This window comes from Canis aureus, chromosome 21, assembly GCF_053574225.1.
Source record: "Canis aureus isolate CA01 chromosome 21, VMU_Caureus_v.1.0, whole genome shotgun sequence".
In the NCBI taxonomy this organism is placed as follows: domain Eukaryota; kingdom Metazoa; phylum Chordata; class Mammalia; order Carnivora; family Canidae; genus Canis; species Canis aureus.
In genome coordinates this window covers 2,038,564-2,045,529 of record NC_135631.1, presented here as the reverse complement: position 1 = coordinate 2,045,529, position 6,966 = coordinate 2,038,564, and the positions used below count along the sequence as shown (strand labels likewise).

The 6,966-nt window shown below is 41.5% G+C and overlaps 2 pseudogenes; both read right to left on the bottom strand.

Moving 5' to 3' along the window:
• Nucleotides 1–2,903: 2,903 nt before the first annotated feature.
• LOC144293522 (U2 spliceosomal RNA) lies at nt 2,904–3,084 on the bottom strand (annotated as a pseudogene).
• A 2,886-nt stretch (nt 3,085–5,970) lies between these two features.
• Nucleotides 5,971–6,147, bottom strand: LOC144293515 (U2 spliceosomal RNA; annotated as a pseudogene).
• Nucleotides 6,148–6,966: the final 819 nt, after the last annotated feature.

Sequence of the window (6,966 nt, the reverse complement as noted above, 5' to 3'; positions counted from 1 at the left end):
TTTAATTCCAGTATAGTGGGCAGCCCGGGTGGCTCAGCGGTTTAGCGCTGCCTTCAGCACAGGACCTTGAACCTGGAGACCCCGGATGGAGTCCCACATCAGGCTCCCTGCATGGAGCCTGCTTCTCCCTCTGCTCGTGTCTCTGCCTCTCTCTCTGTGTCTCTCATGAATAAATAAAAAATAAAATAAATTCCTTTAAAAAATAATAATTCCAGTATAGTCAACATACAGTGTTATATTAGTTTCAGGTGTGTGATATAATGATTTAACACTTCCATACGTCACCCAGGACTCATCAGACAAGGGCATTCCTGAATCCCCATGCCCTGTGTCACCCATTCCCCCTACCTACCTTTCCTCAGTTTGTTCTCTATAGTTAAGAATCTGTTTTTTGGGATCCCTGGGTGGCGCAGCGGTTTGGTGCCTGCCTTTGGCCCAGGGCGCGATCCTGGAGACCCGGGATCGAATCCCGCGTCGGGCTCCCGGTGCATGGGGCCTGCTTCTCCCTCTGCCTGTGTCTCTGCCTGTGTTTCTGCCTCTCTCTCTCACTGTGAGCCTATCATAAAAAATAAAAAAAAAAAGAATCTGTTTTTTGGGACACCTGGGTAGCTCAGCAGTTGGGTGTCTGCCTTCCGCTCAGGTCATGATCCTGGGGGCCCGGGATTAAGCCCCGCATCAGGATCCCCACAGGGAGCCTGCTTTTCCCTCTGCCTATGTCTCTGCCTCTCTCTGTGTCTCTCATGAATAAATAAATAAAATTTTTAAAATAACTCATATGGAATTTGTCTTTCCCTGACTTATTTCACTCAGCGTTGCATTCACAGTGCTGCAAATGGCAAGATTTCATCCTTTTTATGCCTGAATAATATTCCATTGTGTGTATATACCATGTCTTCTTTATTCCTTTATCTGTCAATGGACACTTGAGCTGCTACCATAATTTGGCTATTGTAAATAATGGTGCTATAAACATAGGGGTGTATGTAATCCTTTGAATTAGAATTTTTGTATTTTGGGGATAAATGCCCAGCAGTGCAATTACTGAATCGTAGGGTAGTTCTATTTTTGAGGAACCTCCATACTGTTTTCCACAGTGGCTGCATCAGTTTGCATTCCCACCAACAGTACAGGGGCTCCTTTTTTTCCACATTTGTGTTATTGATTTTAGCCATTCTGACAGGTATGAGGTGATATCTCATTGTAGCTTTGATTTGCATTTCCCTCATGATGAATGATATTGAGCATCTTTTCATGTGTCTGTTGGCCATTTGGATATCTTCTCTGGAGAAATGTCTGTTCGTATCTTCTGCCTGTTTTTAACTGGATTATTTTTTTAGGTGTTAATTTGTATAAGTTCTTTATTTTTTTCATACTAATCCTTTCTGGATATGTCATTTGCAAATATCTTCTCCCATTCAGTTGATTGCCTTTTAGTTTTGTTGATTGTTTCCTTCCCTATGCAGAAGCTTTTTATTTTATGGAGGTCTCAATAGTTTATTTTTGCTTATATTTCCCTTGTCTCAGGAGACATACCTAGAAAAAATATTGCTATGGCTGATGTCAGAACCTTACTGCCTGTGTTTTTCTCTAGGAATTTAATGGTTTCGGGTCTCACATTTAGGTTACCATCAGTAATTTACAAATAGGTAACTAACATTCAGTTTGGAAGAAAAATTGAGACCTAAATGTTTTTCTCTACTTACAGAAAAAACAAATTGAGGAGTGCCTGACTAGCTCAGTTGGTAAAGCATGAAACTCTTGATCTCAGGGTTGTAGGTTTGAGCTCCATGTTGGGTGTAGAGACTATTAAAAGATAAAATCTTAAAAAAAAAAAAAAAAAGAAAACTCAAATTGAATCTACAAAGTTTTAGAATAAAGGTTCAATAAAAACTAGACACAAAATAATTCTGTTCTGTATACCAGTAGCAAAAAACTAAACTAGAAAATGTTTTTTTTAAGTTGCCATTTATCCTAGCAACTTTTTTTTTTAAGATTTTATTTATTTATTCATGAAAGACACAGAGAGAGAGAAGCAGACACACAGGCAGAGGGGGAGCAGGTTCCATGCAGAAAGCCCAATGTGGGACTTGATCCCAGAATACTGGGATCACGCCCTGAGCCAAAGGCAGACGCCCAACCTCTGAGCCACCCAGGTGTCCCTATACTAACAACTGTTAACCTTAAAAGTAAAACTGGCAGTTATTTTACCAGCAAAAATGGGTTTATTCAGGAATAGCAGAGAATTGCAATTCAGAATATGTGGGTAATTTGCAACAGCTATAGTACTGAAAATACTCTTGTGATTATCCAGAAATGTTACTACTAGGTGTATACACTGGAGAAACTCTCATACAAGTGCACAAAGCAACATACTACAGATTTCACTGCAGACTTGGTTATAGCAATAAATATTTGGTAATCTGAAAAAGGGTCTATCACTAGGGGGCAAAATAGCTTGTAGAAAATTTCTAAATAGAAAACTATAAGGACTAATTTTTTTAAAGATTTTATTTGTTTATTCATGAGAGACAGAGGCAGAGAGACAAGCAGAGGGAGAAGCAGGCTCCATGCAGGGAGCCCACATGGGACTCGATCCAGGGTCTCCAGGATCAGGCCCTGGGCTGAAGGCTGTGCTAAACCACTGAGCCACCCAGGCTGCTCTTATAAAGACTAAATCTTAAAGAACCAGGACATAAAAGACAAAATATGCATCAAAAATATAGCATTACTCTGTGTGTCTCTCATGAATAAATAAATAAATAATCTTAAAAATACATATATATATATAGCATTAAAGAAAGAGGGGAAATAGCAGATTCATCTTCAATTTTCCCCCTGAAACCAAAATATACAGTGGAATACCAACAGCCTGCATTTAAACTGACAAGTATTCAGTTGGGAGGGAGAGACACATCATTCACGGAAGTACTGCAATATCAGATTGGTTTGTGGAATGAATGGAGCAAGCCTCTATTCAATCTCCCTGTTCCAAAAATCCACTTTATAAAGTATTCTCAGGTAGAGGAGTTATGAAATATTAAATAAGAACACATACTATTCATGATCTTGGGCCCAAAAATAAATAAATAATCTAAAATTAAAGTTCTCACTGCAACTTGCTTCCCAAACTTTCACTCAAGGCTATATTAAAGCTGTCCCTTATGAAATTCCACATCTCAACTCTTCCAAAAACCAGTCTAATCCTGTCCTGGGACAACTTCCCAATGGCATATTTCTCCACAGTTCAGGAAATAAGGAAATTCTGTTCTCAAATTGAATTTTTCCCAGAGGTGAGTGCCCTCCTCCCAGCTCCCAGCAGAGAACTCTGTATTTGCAATCCCTTCTCCTCCATTAATGGGTACAGTGCCTCTTGCTGCCAGGAGGGGGCAGACGCTGCGTCCATCCTGAAGGAGCTTCCCTTTGTGGGGAAGTTGTTTACAGTTCAAGTATTTCTCCCAACCACTTCTTCCGGAGTTTACTCCATAGCACAGGGCATACAATCAATCAATGAATTACAGGGGGTTTATGTGGGTTAAGTAGAGCAAGGGAAGGAGTGCAGGAGTGATATTAAAACTAAATTCTGGGACGCCTGGGTAGTCTGCCTTTAGCTCAGGGCGTGATCCAACCATCCAGGGATTGAGTCCCACATTGAGTCCGGGATCTGGCTCCCTGCAGGGGGCCTCTGCCTAGTCTCTGCCTCTGTGTGTGTGTGTGTGTGTGTGTGTGTGTGTGTGTGTGTGTGTGTGTGTCTCATGAATAAATAAATAAAATTTGAAAAAAAAAAACCGAAGTGGGCCTTGCAGGCTCTGCGGGTAAGCACAGGCTTGAACCTAAAAGCAAAGGAGGAGCACTGAGGATCTTTAGCTGAGTTCAGATTTTTTTTTTAAGATTGTATTTATTTATTTGATTGAGACAGAGAGTATAACCAGGGGGAGGGAAGAGGAAGAGAGAGAAGTAGACTCCTCACCCAGCAGGGAGCTAGATAGATGCTCAGTAGCTTGATTCCAGGGTCCAGAGAGGGGAGTCTGCTTCTCCCTCCGCCCCTCCCTCTGCTTGTACTCTCTCTGTCAAATAAATACAATTTTTTAAGTTTTTTTAAATTAAAATTTTAAAAAATTTTTATAAAGTGTGCCTGAGTAGCTTAGTCGGTTAAGCGTTTGCCTTCAGCTCAGGTCATAATCTCAGGGTCCTAGGATAGAGCCCCACAACAGGCTCTCTGTTCAGCAAGGAGTCTGCCTCTCCCTCTCCCTCTGTGTTTTCTAAAATAAATAAATAGAAATCTTAAAAAAAAAAAAAAAAAAAAAAAAAAAACAAGAAAAGAAAGGAAAAGAAAAGAAAAAGAAAGACTAGTCTGGCTATAATGTAGAGAATGGATTAGAAGGGGATAAAGTCAGGGGTACCTGGCTCGCTCAGTGGCTAGCACAAGACTCTTGATCTCAGGGTTGTGATTTCAAGACCCATGTTGAATGGAGATCACTTAAAAACAAACTCTTAAAAGAAGAAGAAGGAGAAAGAGAAGAAGAAGGAGAAGGAGAAGGAGGTGGTAAAGTCAGAGCCAAGGAACCAGGTTGGGACTCCGTAGCAGAAATCCAGGGGAGAGTGGCTTAAGTAGGGTACTGAGAAGGAGAAAAGTAGCTGCTGACATCTAGAAACTAGCCTAGCACTTACAACAAGGCCTTCCTTGATGTTCTCATGCTGATCATACTTTCAGAATACCAACATAAGATGAAGATACTCTGTGATCAAAACAAGCCCATTCCATAATCACATCTGAACATAGAAAAAACATGAACATTGTCCAAATCACAAAAGTCCAAAAAGCTTCCTATCATGGCTAATATGAATGACTGTTGCTTCTTTACCCATCATCCATTAGCCTCATTCTAGTCTTCCCTCCTTCTAGGTAAGACTTATTAAGAGACCCAATAATAAAACAATGCCACTTCCTAAAAACATTGAATCCAGAGCCTCACTTGCTTAAACCCTCCCCAAAATCACCTAACACAATCCCAAGTCCTATAATAAGTTCTTTCTAACACCCTCCCACTACCTACCTAACTACCCTGCAGTTTCCCATGGTATGTGTTTTTTCTCACTGTAATAAGTAATAAATCCAAGTTGCTCCAATACAAATATGTTCCCAGCAGTGTTTGGATGGAGAGCATTTACAGTGCATCAGCAAGGGGCACAGTAACCAACTCTGGCTTAGACAATTGAGCAAAAGAGAGCACATTGGATAAGGAACAGGCTTGTAGGAAAAGACAATGAATTCTGTTTTGGACAAGTTGAGCTGTTTATGGGCCATTCCAATGAAGATGTCTGGTAAACAGTCAGATACAAGGATATGCAGACCAGGAGATCCTGGGGTGAGATGATGTTGGGGACATGGCAGCATAGATATGGTAAATGAGGCCAAGGTGATGGGGAAGTTGCTCTAGGCAGAGCATAGCAAATGAGAAAACAAGAGGACCTAAGACAGAACCCTGAAGAAAGTGTAGGGATAGATCGTATGAATGGTCAACAAATAAGAAGAGGAGACCCAGGAGAGTGCAAGGTCCCAGAAAGCAAGGGTAGAGATCATTTCTGGAAGAAGGGCAGGTCAATAGTGTCAAATGCTATTGAGAGGTCAAGAAAGATTGAAGTATTTGGGGCACCTGGCTGGTTCAGTTGTAGAGCATGTGACTCTTGATCTCTAGGTTGTAAGTTCCAGCCTGGAGATTACTAAAAAAAAAAAAAAAAGATTCAAGTATCTTCTAGGATTACGTGAATGAGGTCAGTAGTGGCCTTGGTGGAGGGGTGGGTACAGGAGCTAGAGCACGGATGGGTTCAAAAGAGAAGAAGAAAGGACATCACTAGAATGGGAATGGGGCAGTTTCAGAGATTTCTATTTTGTATTTCCCACTGTGATAGCTCTTTTTCCCAGGCCAAAGACCCTAATGTGGCATTATTCCAACTCCAAGTGTATCAACCCTGTTAAACACCCAGGGACCAGGAAAATGATGTATGGAGTACACAAAGCAAGATCCTAGACAGCCCCTACTCCAAAAATCAATGGAATACATTGTCCTCAGATAGAGGACATATCCGATGTTAAACTGATAAGAGCAGATACCACGCTTGATCTTAGCCAAAATGCCAAGAATCTATACTACCTGTATCAACCTCCCATCATCCCTCCAGTCCCAAAGCTTCCTCCCGCAGTGCACAAATGCAACATGTGAGCCTGGCATCCTTATAATCTTCAACATCCTCATCTTCCCTGAGACCAGGCTAATCCTTCCCAATATCAAGCTCCACCACAATCCAGATAATTCTGTTATCAAATTGGGACCGTTTCTGGGACGCCTGGGTGGCTCAGCGGTTGAGCGTCTGCCTTTGGCTCAGGGCGTGATCTTGGAGTCTGAGGATTGAGTCCTACATCAGGCTCCCTGTATAGAGACTGCTTCTCCTTCTGCCTGTGTCTCTGCCTCTGTGTGTGTGTGTCTTTCATAAATAAATAAATAAAATCTTAGGGATCCCTGGGTGGCGCAGCAGTTTGGCACCTGCCTTTGGCCCAGGGCTCGATCCTGGAGACCCAGGATCGAATCCCACGTCGGGCTCCCGGTGCATGGAGCCTGCTTCTCCCTCTGCCTGTGTCTCTGCCTCTCTCTCTCTCTCTCTGTGTGTGACTATCATAAATAAATAAATAAATAAATAAATAAATAAATAAATAAATAATTTTTTAAATAAAATAAAATCTTAAAAGTAAAATTAAAAAAAATGGGACTGTGTCTCCACTGAGGTTTAAATAAAATAAAATCTTAAAAGTAAAATTAAAAAAAAATGGGACTGTGTCTCCACTGAGGTTACTGGCAGGTCTCCCAATTCCTGCCAAAGCAGTGGTTATTTGCATATCCTCCTCCTCCGTTAGGGGAGGCAGTGCCTCTTACAGCCAGGTGGGGGCAGAGTTGCTCACCCAGCAAACTC